This window comes from Canis aureus, chromosome 4 (assembly GCF_053574225.1).
Source record: "Canis aureus isolate CA01 chromosome 4, VMU_Caureus_v.1.0, whole genome shotgun sequence".
Taxonomy (NCBI): domain Eukaryota; kingdom Metazoa; phylum Chordata; class Mammalia; order Carnivora; family Canidae; genus Canis; species Canis aureus.
In genome coordinates, this window is record NC_135614.1 from 28,191,839 (window position 1) to 28,210,795 (window position 18,957).

The 18,957-nt window shown below is 40.9% G+C and overlaps 1 protein-coding gene and 1 long non-coding RNA gene across 12 annotated transcripts in view; one reads left to right on the top strand and one right to left on the bottom strand.

Annotated features, from left to right (window-relative positions):
* The window catches only part of LRMDA (leucine rich melanocyte differentiation associated), a 1,018,367-nt gene that overhangs the window by 779,213 nt on the left and 220,197 nt on the right, over positions 1-18,957 (top strand). The window lies entirely within an intron of this gene.
* LOC144312406 (uncharacterized) lies at positions 5,387-13,471 on the bottom strand. The gene is made up of 3 exons (XR_013377865.1): positions 13,397-13,471; positions 10,807-10,952; positions 5,387-7,419 (listed from the first exon to the last, which is right to left on the bottom strand). It is a non-coding gene; the product is annotated as an uncharacterized LOC144312406 (long non-coding RNA).

Genomic DNA, 18,957 nt, shown 5'->3' on the forward strand with positions numbered 1-18,957 from the left:
TGAGCAGTAAAGGGCTGTGTGGGGCAGGAGAAGGCACAGTGGGCTGGAATTTGGATGATTGGATTCTAACTCTCCCCTGATCATTAACCAGCCCAGTGATTTGGGGAATTTCTTGTCTTTGGGCCTCAGTTTTTCCACATTCTTTCCCACATTTTTTAAAGTTTTTTTTTTTTTTCAATTTATTCATTTGAGAGAGAGTGAACGAGAGAGAGAGCACAAGCAAGGGGTGGGGAAAGGAGGGAGAAGCAGACTCCCCACTGAACAAGGAGCCCAAAATGGGGCTCAATCCCAGGACCCAGAGATCATGACCTGAGCCAAAGGCAGACACTTAACCATCTGAGCCACCCAGGCGTCCCTCCCACAGTTTTTAAATGAGAGCATTGGCAGTAGTTTTCAAACCTCATTTTAATAGACACCAGTGTGTTAAGTTTCGTGGCAGCTCTGCTAAGAGACCATAGTAAGGGTGGAATGAGCACAGTGAAGGGCGAGACCAACCAAAGAGCTTCTAGCCTTCAGCCACCCAGTCTTACTCCAAAGTAGCTGCTTCAGCAGTAGGAACCCCCAGCACACAGGTGGATTTAGACTTCATTCCTGTGATTTTAGTTTTGTCTCTCTGATCTCTGTCCAAACTCATCCCTTTTTTCAAGGGTTAGACCAAATTCCATCTTCATAGGAACTCTTGCTCAGCCACTAGATTCTCTGGATTCCACAAAGACTCAGTTCTGAATTCTTTGAGAACCTAGTTAGATGTTCTCCTTATGTAATCCGGTGTACTGTGCCAGGCATTATAGATTCAGTTATCTTAATCTAAGATGTTCAGCAATTTAAGGACAGAGATCCTGCAATTCTTTGGTATCTTCTGAAATGAGCATTTAACAATAACAGTGAAAATATTTATTAAAATAAAATTGTGCCAGCCTGCTCCTGTTAGGAAAGGTAATGCATTCTTAGTAAGCAGAAAATAAAATGTGTTTTGTTTGGTCTGCTTTTTAGCATTGTGTTCGTAAACATTCTCTGGTGACACCATTGTTAATTCATTTCCAAGGAAGGAAAAAGTCCTTGCTAACACTAAAATTCTGCCCTCTGAGCTCTATAATAAGATCAGCAAATAAACAAATCTCCTCTGGAGGAACCCTAGCCACAACTAGGCCTGCCAGTTCTATATGGACTTTAATTCCATTTGAATTTCCTTGTTGTGGTGGAATTAATGGTTTAGGATTAGTTTTGTATTAGAAAAAGGAAAAAAACCAGAAAATAAGCTCTGAATCAAGACAGGTTCAAAGAGTTCAACCTCTTGGTGTAATTTCTGGTCCATTCATTTGAGTAGAACTCTTTAGAAATTTTTAAAATTCTATGACCAGATTTGCCACCCTCCCCCAATCAACTCATGTTACTACAACATAAGAAGATACTCTGGCTCTTACCAGGGAAACTCAGTTTTGAATAAAGGTATACTCCCTTGTGTAATAGAAAGACATTCTTGAAAAAAAAATCACTCGAGATGTATAGCGCCATAGTCAATCAGGAAACATGATGATGGGCCATCCTCCATGAAAATCAAATGAAGCCATGTTTTCTGCCCATTAGGCTCTCTTATAATCATAGATTTTTCTCCAACAAGGAGGCACTTATTGACTCAAACATAAAAGATATTTAATAAGATGGACATCCAGCAAGGGTGTGTTCAATTATTGAGAATGAATTATTTACTAATGGTTTGTCCAAGCTAAAGGAACAAGGTATAATGGTGGAAAGACTTACATAACCTCAAGATCATCATGGGATCCTTTCCCACAATGGGGGGAACTCAGTCTCTGTAGAGCAGAAGTGGATGTTTCTGCAGCCCTTCTCAGTAAAGGGGTAATTTGGAGAAAATAAACAAAAGCTGGACATGGACTTTACTAAATTATTTTCCATTCCCAAGCCTTAATATATGCAGACAGAAGACTAGTCAGTCTTTTTGTGATGGCCTTAGCCATACCTGCCAAATCATCAGAGTGGCAGAAGTGGCCTTGGAGAATGTGAGATCACTTTCTTTTATTACTATTTGCAAAGTATTTCTTTTCCTCTTTTTTCAACACCTCCTCTTTAATGTTTGTAATAATGAAAACATGTAAAGGGCTCTGTGGAAATGGAGCATTTGCCTTACTCTTCATGGTGTTATAAGGAGGTAGGTTTCAACTTCTTCCCTAATAGACTGCAGTGTCTTATCTCCTTATTACAGAAGGTATTTGGGTAGATTCAGTCCAGTTTTCAGAAAGTGTTGGACCTGATGTCTTCTAATTCCTTTAATCCACCAAATATCTGGTGGTTATTTTTCAAAAGTGTGCCATGACCGAGAACATGGAATAGGTGAATAATTGTCCTAATGAATGGACCTTTTCTTTTTTTTGAAGATTTTATTTATTTATTCATGAGAGACACAGAAAAAGAGAGAGGCAGAGACACAGGCAGAGGGAGAAGCAGGCTCCAAGCAGGGAGCCTGACACGGGACTCGATCCCGGGACTCCAGGATCATGCCCTGGGCCTGGGCTGAAGGCAGGCGCCAAACCACTGAGTCACCCAGACTGCGCATGAATGGACCTTTAATTGCATTCATTAACATAGTCCTTTTGGAGAATCTGATGGGTTCACATTATTGATCTCATGTCTTGGGTTTTGAATACTCTTTGAGAACAATTATTCTAAAGAACAGGATAATCTAGAAAGGAATGGGGGAAATTTCACTGATTCATTCTGAGAGAAGAATTTTGAAGAATTTTGAATTTACACCGGGTTTTCTGATGCCTTGTCATTTTCACTTTTCTCAGCTTAATAAGATTTAGAAAATTCTTAGGACAATATTAAACTGTATCCATTGTTAATAATATGCCTAGGTCCATATCCACATACATCTACCCCACCTACTTGGCAGAAGGAGTTACCAATGAACATAGCAGAAGCACATATATAACTATAGGGTGTCCTGAATTACTTCTAAGCTTGATGATTACCTGTTACAATCTTGTTAATGGGTCTAATCCTTCATGTGAGTCAGCTAGTATAGATTTCCAAAATACTTAAATCCTAAGAGGAATTCATTCCCTTGGTTAAGACTTGATTGAAAGGCATGGGTTTGCAAGCAAGACTAAAATATTTATATTATTGATTTTATGACGATTTCATAAGTAATTGTAAAATTTTTATTTCCTTGCCTTCTGCATGAAATGATCATATAGTGGTTGGTGGATTTTCCTTCTTTATAGCAAGCTGCCACACCCTAAAAAGGGGGAGCTATATCTTCAAGGAGGAGACATGCTTTGCACATTTAGTATGTAGAGCAAATACAGAGATGAGTTGACTTTGAGAGGTAGCTGTGGGTATGTGCAACATGGTCATAGTCATGAGCTACTTTTCTAGTTTTAGATATAAGGTAATATTGAACTTTAATTGTAACCTTTCATTTAGCTCAAAGAAGAGCAGGTGCCATGACAGTTTAGGTGATGGTTTCAGAATTATGGATTTTGGGGTTACTTTCTTTTATATTCTACCCTGATCCTCTAAATATGAAACAAGGATTTATTTTTTTGCTCAAAATGCATCAAATGAGTGTTCTTGTAAAATGAACCAAAAGTCTGTCTCTGCCTCAGGAAGGATGTGGCCTTCACAGATTCTACTTGGTTATCTGCTTTTTCTACCTTCCTACCTCCCTGTCTTTTGCTTTTCGATCTCAAAGTAAATAACACATGCACTTTATCTTTAACTTCAGGTAATCAGAGTCACAGTCATCTGGGATATTGTGATGAACAATGTACATTTTATACACATGGTGTCATAATAATTTAAAATGTCATCTTAATCTATTTATGATCTTCTAATGACTGAAATGTTTTACAATTGTGGGGGATATTTTATAACTGAAGTTTTAATGGCTGAATCACTAACACCTGGCTGTCTGGAATGCTTTTTCTTTCTCCCAGTTAGGCATTTAAATGCATTTCTGGAAGGCCCAAGGGGTGGGATGTGACATATAAGCTCTTAAAAGGAGGAAAATTAGTTCTTGATACCTTAATGATCAGTCAGGTGAACGTTTGCATACTTAGCATTAATGCTCTTAAGTGGAATAGCTTGATTAAGACCCTTGGTAGGTATTTTTTTTTTATTTAAACATCCTTCTATATGAGATTACAGAGAGAAATGCTGCTATTGTGCCCATCCCTTAAAAAAAAAAAATCTTAGTTTCCCACAAGGAAGAGTCTCATTTTATTTCTCTATTTCTATTTATTTTACCACCTTTCTACTTCTCTATCTTTGGTTTCTAAGATGTACAAGTTACCTTTTTATTAGGAGTTTATTATATACTCTTGTTTTACTGGGCCTAAGGTATATATTCAGATACATACCTGCCTGTATATAGGTTCTTGCCTGTGAATGAGCATACAATTGTGTAAAGAAGACAGAAGTACACACATGAGAATGTCAGTGAACCATACAAGCCAATGTGTAATTAAGCCCATAGCAGGCCCCCAGTAGATGTTTACTAATGACGATAGTGGCACTAAATTATCTGGCACAGGCCAGGAGAGGTCAACACAAGGTTGCCCAGCAGCCTGCATTAAACAGTCACAGAGATAAGGTTGCATTTTAGTTTCTCTTGTTTGTACAACACATATACAGCCCTCAAGTGCAGTGTCCCACTTAATTTTCATAGCAATCACTGAAGGGGCTAAGGGGGATATTTATAACCATTGTTTTGCTAAGGAGAAAAAGAGGGCTCAGAACCCTAAGATGACTTGCTTCACCAAGTTTGCAAGGCTGGAGAGGTGGGAGGGCAGAGCCTGGAACCCAGATTTTCAAGATCCTATCTGCTTTTTTCCCCCATAATGCTTCCAGTCCCAGGGGTCTTGGCAGAGTGGCTTCAGGTCAAATTGTTGCCTTATAATGGGTCATTTGCTTGAAATGTAGCTGGATGTGCAGTGTCCTTGTTCATGTTGTAGCTGGGAATGTAATGGCAAATCTGTTTGTTTTCAATGAAGATTGAGTAGACTGATGAAGTAATGATAGGCTCTACTTCCATTTTTATCAACTAATGGCATTCCTGGTGACAAGTGCCCATGATGTTACTTTATGACTCCTAATGCATGCACTTTTGTTGTTCCTTACTGTAGGTTAGATTCGGCTGATGCTTCTCACACATTCTGGCTTTGACTGACATCAGAAAGCCCTGTGTGACAATCGACTTGTGGATTCATCATTGCACAGTTAATATAGACAAGTTCCATAGTCTCTGTCCCAACACAGTATCATGCTGGCCCAGATTTTGCTAAACATGGTTAGGCTGCCTCATCAAACAAAAGTCCACTCTAAAATGTTGGAAATAAAAAATCTGCTGTGCTTGCAGATTTGCAAAAGGAAAACAGGTTGTGTTTTTATCACTGTGTATCCTTTTTTTAAAGATTTATTTATTTACTGGGGGGGGGAAGGGCAGAGGGAAAGAGAAAGAGTGAATTGTCAAGCAGACTCCCCACTGAGCACAGAGCTCCTCCTGGAGCTTGATCTCAGTACCCTGAGATCATGACCTCAGTCAAAATAAAGAGTTAGATGCTTAACTGACCGAGCCACCCAGGTGCCTCTATCACCACGTATTTTGAGGTGAATATTTTCATATGTCTCTAGCCACGAGTCTTTTAAAAGAGCAAAACGCTCACCTGCTGTTGCTTGTGGGATTGGTAAGTTGACCAATAAAGGTAGTTTTGTTGAAACACTTACAAAAAAGGTGAAGAATTATATAAATCGGGTCTCATGTTTTGTATTGATGTCATTTCAGACTCTTACTCATAAGTTTCTCCTTTGTGGTGTCATATAGGTGATTATAAGTGATTTGGCATATAATTTAGCTTTTATAAGACTCCTTAAATTCACCACGTATGTGGTTTGGTTCAGGTTCAAGTGTGAGGGTGATAACTATTAGGGTAAGATGTCTTTGTAATTAATCAAATCAATGATCCAATGGCCATAAGTGACAGGGTCACCTATGATTTTTGCAAACATTGTTAAGTTCCCATGTTATTATATCTCTTAGATATAGGATTCCAACTGGGGTGTGGAAAATGTTGAAGTGACCATCTATCCCTCACATTTATCTCTGAGTTAGAACCTGGGACCCTTTAATCTATATGCTGTCTGCTTTGTGTAACATCATAGTATTTGGCCTCATGTCGCTCATTTATAATTAAGCAGCTAACACTCATGCTCTGTTTTATTGGTCATGGCAGCCATTCTTCCGCCAGAGTGCTACGCTTGGGGGTCATTCTGGATCTTGTTCTTAATAATACCTTTTTGAACTTCTACAGTAAATACCACCTCAGTAGTAGGAGAGTGATAAGCATGGGCATTTTGGTGTTACTTTTGTGTAGAAGTTTGCTCATAAATCCCTGTAGCAATCTCTTTGGGAAAAACTCATTTTCTAATTTTAGTATTAGGTTTTTGGGCCAGTGACCAAGGTGAAAACATGAAAAACACAGAAAACTGTTTCTTTGTGTATAGGTTGCTTTTGTGTTCATCTTTCCAAGAGAGATAGGCTATTTTGGAAAGTCCTCAGTTTGTCTTTTTAAATTTCTTGATTAAGTTGAGAGAGTTCACGCTAGAAATTCTTCAGTTTGCTAATTGCTCCTGACCTTGTACATACAGCTCTCAGAGGGAGAAAAGGTAGCATTGCTCATCTGAGTATTTATCTTTAAACTAGTGAAGTCACCCCTTGGTATCTATCTTCACCCTTCCCAAAGAATTTGTGACATGCCTTATCTCCTTTCCTAAACCTTAGGCTTTATCCTTGTATCTTAGCTTCAGACTTGAATTTGTCCTTGTCCCTGTCCTGGTAAACATTTTTATCAATAATTTGTAAGGTGATAGAAAGGGGCCTTGCTTATTAACTTTTAAAATACATTAGGGAGGTCAAGACATACCAGGAGCTTTAGATCATAGTTCGAAGTGTTCTCAACAAGCTAAGACACTGCCTTACACCTACCAGAAAAATTTAATAGAATTGTAAATTTGAAGTTTAGCTTTATATTTAAAAAATCAATTATAGAAGTATGTGCTTGAGTGGTCTTGGCTGACAGTGTTTCACATCAAAAGCCTTGGAATATTTTATATGTGATGTGATTTGATGTGCATCACCATTGGAGATAGCTTAGAAAAGTATTACCAAATTGGGTATAATGTCTTCTTGAGATTTGCACAGTGCACACATCATCCAGAGGACTACGTTTGGTGCAGGGTTTCATGTTTTAAGAAAAACAGGAAAACTAATGGAGAGGGACCAGGCTGTTGAGTGTTATGTAAATACTTGGCCTAGAATAGACAAGATGAAGGTGACGGCATCTTCTTTCCAACAGTTGAAGCAGCATCATAAGTTTTCTCTGAGGACAGATGTAGGGCCTGTGGGATAATGGTACAGGGAGGGACATTGTCCCATTTCCATTGTCACAATGGAAAAAGGACATTTTATTAAGAGATCTTATGATACAGAACAATGTACTGCTTTGCTCAGAAGTGAATGCCGACTGCACTGGAAGAGCTGGAGGACCATTTTAGCAAGGTGGGGTCAAAGAGACCTCTGCGACCTTGTGGGAAACTGGACAGGTCAACCTTTCAGGGGGCAAGGAGGCTTCTGACTCAAGTTCCTCATTGTGCTGAGGGTGACAAGTTTTGCCCACGTATTTCCAATCATCTCCTTGTTTGTATTCAAGTTGTCACACAGACTTCCTTTTTTGAGAAATCCCATGGTCACTAACTTGAGCACCAAGCAAAGTTCAGTTTGGGTTTCTAAGAGTTGAGCTTTCTCCCACTTCTCTGTCCCTGGGCATGACCTCTGCTCTCCTTTCACAGCAGTGGGATAGCTTTGCACTGGTCAGCTCCAGTTCTTCCATTGCCCCCCTAAAGCTGTTATAATCAAGATGCTGAAAGGACTAGGGTTGCCCTTGTTCCCTCTCACCCTGCTTCCTTTGCTTCAGCTGTCTATGCCCCACCTCCCTGTTATTCTCAGTCCCCACCTTCAGATGCTCTCTTCACCCTTAATCTTCCTGCACTTGACTTTCAAAGCAAAGTACAGTCCTATCTCCTTCCTAACCTCCTCTCTGAAGCTTCACTCATCACTTTTCTTTAGGACTCTATGCATCTTCTGAATTGTACTATAGAGTGTTTGCTTAACTGTTCTAAGTTTTTCATGGCTCTTAATTTTATCTCCCTATCTCCACAGTATTCAACTTGGGATTAGGGACTTTGCCTTACTTGGTACTCAATGAATACTTGTTAGTGACTTACTGATTGGATTTCGTCTGTGACCACAAAATAGAAACAACTGGCTAAAAAAGATTGTACTTGACTCTCACCTCGTTAACCCAAGGTTGAAACCAGTTTATTTAAGTGCCAAAAGTGTAAGGCATCACAGAAATTCATATGAGCATGTTGAACAAGCTAGCTTACTTATTATTAAGACATCCTTCTAAACCCTACCACCCCCTTGTCATCTCTGCATGAGGCTTAGCTGGCACACTGGTGGAAGTCCCTAGAAGACTGTGCAGCAAAATCAGTAGTCAGTTCTGGTTCTACTCTTGCAGATTTCTTCAGAAGGTCAAGGGATGCCTTTCTGAGTCTCTGGTTTTCCTTTGCTGCAAAGTGTTTTGTCAAATTGGTCTCCAGTTTAGAGATATTCAAGGGGTTAACTTTGACTCCTTCACTAAACCCAACTGTTTAATGTTTTTTTTTTTTTTTTTTTTTTATTTTTATTTTTTTTTTTATTGGTGTTCAATTTACTAACATACAGAATAACACCCAGTGCCCGTCACCCATTCACTCCCACCCCCCGCCCTCCTCCCCTTCTACCACCCCTAGTTCGTTTCCCAGAGTTAGCAGTCTTTATGTTCTGTCTCCCTTTCTGATATTTCCCACACATTTCTTCTCCCTTCCCTTATTTTCCCTTTCACTATTATTTATATTCCCCAAATGAATGAGAACATATAATGTTTGTCCTTCTCCGACTGACTTACTTCACTCAGCATAATACCCTCCAGTTCCATCCACGTTGAAGCAAATGGTGGGTATTTGTCATTTCTAATAGCTGAGTAATATTCCATTGTATACATAAACCACATCTTCTTTATCCATTCATCTTTCGTTGGACACCGAGGCTCCTTCCACAGTTTGGCAATCGTGGCCATTGCTGCTAGAAACATCGGGGTGCAGGTGTCCCAGCGTTTCATTGCATTTGTATCTTTGGGGTAAATCCCCAACAGTGCAATTGCTGGGTCGTAGGGCAGGTATATTTTTAACTGTTTGAGGAACCTCCACACAGTTTTCCACAGTTTAATGTTTTTAATGGCGTAATGTGTTAATAGCCATACAGCTGTTGTTTCTCAGCCTCTTCCCTTATTGAGTTAGGCACCATTTAGTAGGCTGAGTTCAAATTGTAAACAAATTATTTTTGCATATGGATCAATGGAAATTTAATAAAGTTTATTAAAACTGTATATTGGACCAAGGAGTGCTGTTTTCTCTCATGGATATAAACCAACCTTATTAGGCTGACCTGTATTAACTGAATCACAGGGAAGAAAATATTTCTGGTCATTTAAAGATTATTTTGGTTCAACAGATGGTGGCTAGCATCAGAGTGCAGGTTTTCTTATTAATTCATTTACATATGCATACATGAATGATAGCTAGACACCATTTACCCAATATGCTTATTTCCAGTGCCTACTATAGTCACTGGCACATAGTAGGAACTCCAGGAGAGTTGTCAGAGGAGGGGTGGCAGTCTCAGGTGCAAAGGAATGGAGTGATGTGCTGAGAGCCCAGCAGCTGGTGAGGGGCAACCTACTGATGAGCCCAGGGCTCTCCGCTTTCAGCCCAGAGCTCTTATCACTCCAGTGAACTGCCCTCCATTGATTCATAGCCTGTGAAATGTCTTCAGTGTTCCACAGATACCTCCTGCCTGTTCTCATGGCAATCTCAGTTTATGTTGCAATAAATGTTATCTTAATCTCAACCGATTGACGAGTTCTTAAAATAACAGCATTACTGAGGTTCCCGCTCAGATTGTAAATCACAAATATTCTGTTCTTTGGAAACCATTTGGGGTGGTTAGCCCGTATTTCAGACATAGCTCTGGCGGCCCGGTTGCATTTGGAGGAATCTGAAGGGCCTCTTAAAAGAAGGAGTTAAATGTTGGTTCTTAGCTAACTCAGAGCGGGATGCAGGAAATTTGTGGCAGGAGTCCTAGGCTCCAGGACATGAATACTCATCTGTAGATTTGCAGTTGAAGCAGCAGAGAACAAAGAGGAGCCTGCTCTTTTGGCCTCGAGTGACAGCAGTTGAGAGGAGACCCTTGTGGAAGGTAGAACAGGCATGGAAATGATGGTTCCACCTTCTTGTGTCAGATTCACTGGCAAGTAGGAAGCGGTTCTGTCTGGCTCTGACTAGAATCTTTCTTTCTGTCTGGGGCCTGTTGTTTCTGTCATTCTTCCTGGAAAGGAGAATCCTAACTATGGGCAGCTGGTTAGGACTGGAGCCTTGGTGACTCCTGAAAGTTATAACAAATGGAAGTCATTATCACCATTGCCCCCCTTTACCTTTGTGCTACTTGAGGCAGAAAATGATTTTTCCCCCCGGTTTGTTTTGGAGTCTTTCATCCAGAGAGAAAGGGATTAGCCTATGGCTACAATAGTGCTTTCAGGGCCTTTTGGCGTGCTGCAAATGTTTACTTATCCAGGTACAAATAGGTAAAAGCACATAGTTAAAGATCCCAGCTGCAAGGTCATTTACCTTTTTAAAATTCAGCCGCATGTGCCGACTGAAGTCGAGGGCTTGCTGGTATGAGCCATTAACTGCCTGTTGTACGTAACCTCTTCTTGTCTTACACACAGCTGCGTGCGAGTCGCTGGTGCCTGCAGCCAGCCCACCATGCATGCCTTGCGAGCAACAAAAGCAGTTTAACTTGTGATCGCTGATCATATGATCCACTTACAGGGTGCAGGCTCAGTCAAGTAGAACTGGTAAATCATTAAAAATGCGCCTCGGCACTCTGCCTGCTGAGTAAAACATCATGCTAACATCTCTTCCCCCACCCCCAACCAGTTAGCAGCATCGGGAAGGAGCTGGTACCAGCTGTGTGCTGGAGAAATCTCCTGTCGCTTTAGCCTAACATGGTGGGAGATTGTCAACTATTCCAAGCAGCACGGGAGAGGAAGACAGAAATAATCTGAAATGGCAGCCATCCTCTCCCCTTGTCCTTTGCTTATTAACTCAACCTGTGTTAAGTGTTTTCTGTGTGTCAGGCCCAGTACTGGTGCCTAAATTACAGAAATGAGAAAATAAATGGAGTCTGACTCAGAGACTCTCACAGTCTGCCAAGAACTCAATTCACCACCACCAAGTATTTTAACACAGGCATCAACCAAGTGCCATGCAACCCTTGGAGGCCCAAGGAAGCCAAAGAGGAGATGATGCTTAAATTGGATCTTGAAGGATGAAACAAATGTCATCAAGGACACATCTGGGAGAGGAAGCAACTTGAGCTGTGCCTGAAAGCCTTACTTTCTAGGATTCTTTCCTTTTTTACTCATTTTCTCACAGGCTTTAACAAATTGTTCTATGATGGAGGGTCCAACGAGTCATCTCTTCTTATTGCCATTTCATTGCTATCTAGTTGCTTTTGGCATCAGCTTATCCAACTACACCATAAACCCTCTGGGAAGGGACCCTATGTCCATAGTATACTTGGTTTTTCTATCGCTGCAAAAATGTGGAGGGTGCACAACTGATTGCAGCCTTCCTTTTGTTTTCTAATCAACGAGTTAAGAGCCAAATCCAAATTGCCATAGAGTTAGGCAGTAGGACTTAGAATGTTCCAGATAGATGTTCTTCCTATATATACAGCAGAACATCTGCTGTTGAAGGAGAGGGGAGGGAAGAGCCTTTTATGAGCATGTGTACCATATGTGTCACATACATTATGTGTGTCCATATGTTCTGAGGTATTTGGGTCTCTCAGGAGTCTTGCAGTTTACATGGCTGATACAACCTTAAAAAATCACTTGGACCTCAAGAGGCCCTAGAGAATAGATTTAATAATGTATTCATTCCTGTACTATATACCATGTTAGTTCATCTAGGTACTCCATCTATCACATCTTATAAGTAATCAAGTAATCGTAGCCCTTAAATGCCTTCTGTTTGTCTCTCAAAGAGTTTTATCTAGAAGCCCCTTGTACTACAGCTAAACATTGGGAAGAAGATATATGTGGGATCTGAACTCCTTTTTCTTGCTTGGTGTGCTTGTACAACGGTCAGTTATAACATCTTTGAACTATCCCTTCCTCTGGTGGGAACCATCCCTGTAGACAGTCACTTCCTGAGAATAGCTTCCCAATTCCTCTCATCAGGACTGTTGTCTGGAGGCCAAGATGAGATGGAGAGTTGGAATAATTCCTCTAATCTTTCTGCAACCTGGTATTCCTTATTCTAAAGCACTAGTGAGAGCTACCCTTTGGCTGGTTGTGGGGATGAACAAGCTCATTCTTTAGAAAGACATCTAGCTCCATAGTACAAAGAAATAGAGCCCTGGGACTCAAGCTTTGTAGGATTAGGAGTCAGATAAAATGGGTCAATTTACTCAGCTTTCTGCTTTACATCTATATAAAGGAAATTATACTCCTCATCTCTACTCACTCCCAACTCAATCCTCAAAGAAATCCATTCAAAAACCAGGAGGAGGGATCATAGCATATTAGGTATGAAACATCTATTAAAATCTCTTCCTCATACAGAGGCAGTTATTTAGTTGCAGAATTGAGAACAAATGAAACAAACAAGTGTGATCATGAGAAATTGAATGTATGACCATTTTTGATTGGTGGTATTTAAAGACTTGTATATTTTTAACATTAAAAAATGGGTTATAAGATCTGTGATCATCATATGTGGGGTACCACCTATAGAGGCAGAGCCTTGTTTTATTTTGAAATCTAGAAAAGTCATATAGCTACTTGTATAGGGTTGATGGCATAGAATTTTAACTCACGCTGTTGTTACAAAGGAACAGGGCAAGAGCTCTTCACTGAGAAGGCATTTTAAAATCAGGATATTATATTATCATTGATCTTGGCAGGCAAGCAGGCAGGAGAGCTGTGTTCTACCATGGGCGAGTCATCAGTTCTTGGGAAAGGCACTTTGCTTCTTCCAGTCTTTGTTTTCTCATCTGTCGAGTAGTGATGTTAATACCTTTAGAAATGCTGTTTCAGGTTCTCTGCCTTTCTCCTAGAACTGACGAAATCTCTTCCATCCCTCAGCCCTTAGGTGATTTTGTTTGGAGCATTTGTGTTTTCTGCTCCTGCTAGTGCAGTTGCTGACTTACCTTTTATAAGTAAAGGTAACTCCTCTGGATATGGTGCAAGGTAAGTAAGGTCCTTGAGTCAGGCTGACTTGGGACTATGACATCAGAATGGAATTCCTTGATTAGAATCAGGCAACCGGTTTCCTCAGTGAGACCATTGCAAGTCTAATCATTGACACCACAGAATTGTTTTGGGAATTGAATAAAATGGCCCATGTCGGTGTGCCAAGTACATACTAGATGCTCAGTAAACCCTGACTGCTTTTCTCCTGTCCCTCTGTACATAGTGGCAACTTAATACCTGTTTCTGGACCAAATTAAAATTTGAAGATGAGGAGGAAATCCATGCCTCTCCATGCGCCTGCCCCCCCCCCAACTTCTTGATTAAGGTGTTCAAGAGAAAGATGACCTTGTGCTCAGTTATGCTTTTCCCCTTCCTGTTCACTTCCTCTCCTCCCTCCACCCTCAGAGTTATATTGATATAAAACTACAATTTCACATGTTGATATGAAGTATTATTGAGGTTTGCAGAAGACATAATGCAAATTTTATTAAGTTGCCATTATCCTTGTCAATGAAATTAGTGCATTTTTCTCATCGGCATCTTCTGCAATTATGAACAACAAGGAAATAACTCATGCTGTTATATGAAACAGCTTATAAATTTTTACATACATGTGAAAGGAATCGCTTGAAATCCAAAGCTGCCAAGAGGAATAATTAGGAGCCACAGAACAGATCTCGGTAATGTGACAGCAGCTTCTAAAACATCCCACAGGACAGAGAAGCGCAAGCTGGCTTGACCTATATCTTTAATAATACAGACCATTGCCCTTGGATTGAATCTAAAGGGTAGGACCAAGTGCTTGCTTCATCATGTTTTAGGAAAAATTGCCAAAGTTTATTTATGAATTCTCCACACAATGCCCTCTTGCTTTGATTATGAACCAACAGAGCTTTCTAAGTAGAAACCCAGTATGCAAAAATTAAAAGCAACAGAACAACCAATAAGAACAAACAAAACAAAACCGCCACAGAACATCATTTCTTATATTCCGTCAAGCTTGGCAAAAAGTATTATGTAAGACCCAATGTAGAAAAATGGCTATGTTAACAGTAGAAATAACCTTTTGTTTAATTAGAAAATAGGAGCTATATGGGACAATAAAAATTGTTACTGCTGCCCTTCGTCACTGTTTCATAAATATGATCGTGCTGGAGATAATGGTAAGTGTTATTTATTTGTGCAATATCACAGACTTGGTAATTGTTCATGGTGTTGATAGTTATCCTGCGTGGAGATCATAGTAGCTACGGAATTTGTTTCCTTTGATCCAAGGAAGGAAAATAGCGAGTGTTTACTTAAAATGCCCCTGGCTTTCCTAGGCCAGGATAATGGATCCACATATTTTTAGCCTCTCTGTTGCAAAGGCCAAAGCTCTCTGGCAGTGTCTGGTGCATATTGAGAACTGGTGGGTTATTTTGAACTGGCTCTTTTTTTTTTTTCTTTTTTTCTTCCTCTTTTTCTTTTCTTTTTTTTTTTTTTTCCAGAATGTTTCTCAGGTCCTCATTGGACATACCTCTTGGCAATGCCATTTCATCTTCACTTCCTATTTCCCAGAAGAACTAAATTTAGTAGCCTTGCTGGAGGGAAGACATGGGGCAAAGTTTCCCACCTGAGGATGTGTTCATGGGAAGAGGAAAATCTCCCTGTTGCTCCCTCTTGAGAACCAGCATATGGGATGAAAATCAGACTGAATTTCACAGCATCTGTTTCAGTATCTTCCCGGGGGGTGATGAGGAGGAAAGGCTGAAGGCGTTGGCCAGATTTCAGGGTCAGTTCCATTTTGTGTTTTACTATGAAAACTCGATTTGTGAGTCTGTATGAGGATGTGGGGTCATCTGGCTAGATTTATTTCATTGTACGTGGCAGTTCACACTTGCTTTCTTTTGGGGAGTTTCTGTTTTCTTTCTTGTCGTGTTTGTGGGTGTAGACGCTCCATTTCCTGCCTTTTAGAAAAAAAATGTTTGTGGTTTGTAATGTTGGGTGATTTATTATGATGATGACTTAAGGATTTTTCACTCTTGACTTTCGTGAATCTGAGATATTTCCTCACACCCCTGAGCTAGCATTAGGCTCTTCTCAGAACCGAGAAACCCATGGCAATGAGATATGGCACAAATTTGTATAGAAGTGTTTTTGTGCGATCACCTATTTCTTTGAGTCCTAAATAACCCTTTTACAGAAGGTTTCTACATACTACCTTTATAAAAATATAGACAGCGTGTCAAAAGGAAAACACCACACAACAAAACCCCTTTCCTTCACGCAATTCATTTTAAGCTTCAAAATCCCCGAAAATCCCCAATCTCCTCTTGCAGTCTGGTTCCCAGTCTCTAACTTTCCTCATCTCCCCTGAAAGAAAGAAAAAAAGCATTTCTTCCAGGGACTGATAAGTTGTAGGCCGATGCTTAGCAACAGCATTCCTGTGCTTTAAGTAGCTGCAAGCCCCTCGCTGAACTCTTTGATGTGACTGTCAGGGCAGATTTATTTTGTTTTAGCACATTGTCTACTTGTCCAGATGTATCAGGAGATAAAAAGGAGTCATGTTTACACTCCTCCCTTTTTTTTTTTTTTTTTTGGAGATGTAATTAAATCGTGTTTTTGATGAGTCTTGGGGAGCTCCAGTTGAAGAAAACAGGAATTGGCTGAAGTAAAGGGAAAAAGGAAAACTCACTTGGCAGAATGAGCACCTGATTTGGTCAGAAAATAAGGCATAAGTACCAGCTGGCTTGGTGCTGTGAAGCTGGAGGTTTTGATCTGATTCTTTTTTCCCACTTCTAGGGAAGTTCAACCAAGAGGAAGGGAGGCATCCCTCCAGCGCTCACTTCCCATAGTCCCATCTCTAAAACCTTTTAGTTTGGAGTCACTGACTCTCTTCCTTCCTTCTTACTGTACACACACACACACACACACACACACACACTCTCTCTCTCTCTCTCCTTGCTTCCTTCCTTCTCTCCTTCCCCTTCTTCCTTTCTGCCGGCCTTCTCTGTCTCTATCTCTCTGTCACTTACTGGGCCGTAAGCCTGCAGTAAATAGTTGTTAATCCAAAGCTAATAAAATTGTTGAACAACTGAGGTCTTGAATAAATAAGTCTCCTTAGAGCTGGGTGAGTTGAATTCCCTCAGAGTGGGATTGCCACTCCTCCTTTTTTTTTGATGATCAGTTTTTTTAACGTTCACATCGAGTAACACCATTCTGAGTTCTATTAATGACCTGTGGTGAGCAGTGACAAGCAGAAATCCAACATTTAGTACTGCTGAGGACCTGCCAGGCAGCGGCTTTAATCTGCAGCATGGAGGCACTTCATTTGCATCCTAAATAGGTTACACGAGAGCACCCCCTTCTGCCCACAAAGCCCTGTGACAAGACGGCTGCACTGCAGCGCAGTTTCCTCTTCTCCTGACAGCCCAGGGGGACCCCTGGGCAGCTTGCTCCGGCCTTCCCAGCCCTTCCCCTCAGGCCCTGGAGGGACAGAACAATCGAAATCTGGATGCTCACCCGCAAGCTTGGGGTCAAGCTGCGTCTTTATTGGGATTAAATTTTTTATTACTCATTTATTGGGGAAAAGGGGGGAGAAAACATGAATTGAGAAAGACGAGCATAACAAAAGGGAAGCTGAGCAAAGCTGGAGCTATCTCGGACGCCCAGGGCCTGGCTCCATCCTGCTCAACCTCAAATCCCAGGCTGACGCTGCTTGAGGGCCTCTTGTAGATGGTGGGCTTGTGTTTTGTATTTCCCATTCGTAGACCAGCCTGAAGTATAGGAAGGAGGGTTTCCTTTGTTTGTGCTGAACTGCCTTTGGATGGCTCCTCTTGGCATTCAGTGTTCCTTGCAACTTAAAGCCCTTTTACATACGGGGACCAGGCTGAGGTTGAAATGAGCATGTGTGTAGGCAGCTCCCGGCAACAGAGAAGGGGCTGTGGGTGCCACGTTTTCTGCATTGAGGAGCATGTTTAGGGGGATGAAGACCACCTCAGAGGGGATACAGTAGGCGACTTAGTCTGGGAAGATGTGTGCTTATCATTACCTTCAACTCTTGGGGCTGAGGAATGCTGGTGGTTCAGTGTGTTACATTAATTTATTTCACCATTTGACAAGTATTTATTGAGAAGCTACTATGAGCCAGACTTTTAGGAAGTGTGGAACACTGCCCTCAAGGAGTGAAGGGTCTAGTAGAAGGGGAATCACTCAAATGCACTCCTAAGATATAATCACACACTACGCTATGTCCCCAAAATGAATTACATGGTTCTTGGAAGTATGTATATAAGTAATGCCAGGGATATCGTTCTGAGATAGAAAACATGAGTTGATCTTTGAAAGGTAAGAGGTTAACCAGGCCAAAAATGTTGGGGGCGGAAGTTAAGAAGAAAAACTGGGCTGTGCAGAGATCTTGGCCTGATGGGGTCTAACAGGCCCAAAGAGCATGGAAAAGGCCATATGCTGGCTCCGAGGTGAGGGCATGAAGATGAGAGCTGGGCTGGAAGACCGAACAAGGGCCAGGGCAAAGGACCTGCTACAGATGGTGCCTTTGACTTATCCCAGAACCAGGCAAATCATTACATGGTTTTTAAACAGAGGGAAGCATGGTCGCATTCTATTTTTAAAAAGAAGGTCTAAAGATGGTCACTTTGGGTAGGACTTTGCCAGGAATTGAGCCCTCTCTAATACCTTAGTGGATTGCAAGCTACAGTAATTCTCTGAAATGGGGTGGGGGCTGGATAAGGGGAAGTGGGGTTGATTTTAGAAATATAGTGAAGTTTGCTTCATGCTGACCAAACTACAGGCTCACATTCCCCATGAATCTTTTTAGAGTTCATTTGCTCTGGGCCCTTTGCAACCATGCAGGTTGCATGTCTTTGTTGTCTTTCTTTTTTTTTTTTTTTTTAAACATGACTTTTGATTTTCTTTTTTTTTTTTAATTTTTATTTATTTATTTATGATAGTCACAGAGAGAGAGAGAGAGAGAGGCAGAGACATAGGCAGAGGGAGAAGCAGGCTCCATGCACCAGGAGCCTGACGTGGGATTCGATCCCAGGTCTCCAGGATCACGCCCTGGGCCAAAGGCAGGCGCCAAACCACTGCACCACCCAGGGATCCCTTTGTTGTCTTTCTTACTAGAGTGTCACTAACCTTTCTGTAAACTGGTTACAAATGTGCAGTGTGGCAGGATAGGCACAGGAGCTGGGGAAGGCAGACTTGGGTTTCTGTAGCCTTGTTTATCTTTCAGAATCGAGGAATCATGAATGGGAGAAGAGGGCTAGAAGAACATATGTGTCTAAAGAGGTGTAAAATTTAGTTGATTACATAGAATACAGTCCAAAAAATGGTGGAAAATGGTTGAATGGATTTCTCATATGAGAAAAAAAATCAAATTTCTTTTTTTCCCTTTCTTTTCTAATTTTCCTTTTCTTTCCGCTCTTCCCTCTTTCTTTTTTTTTTTTTTTAAGATTTTATTTATTTATTCATGAGAGACAGAGATAGGCAGAGACATAGGCAGAGGGAGAAGCAGGCT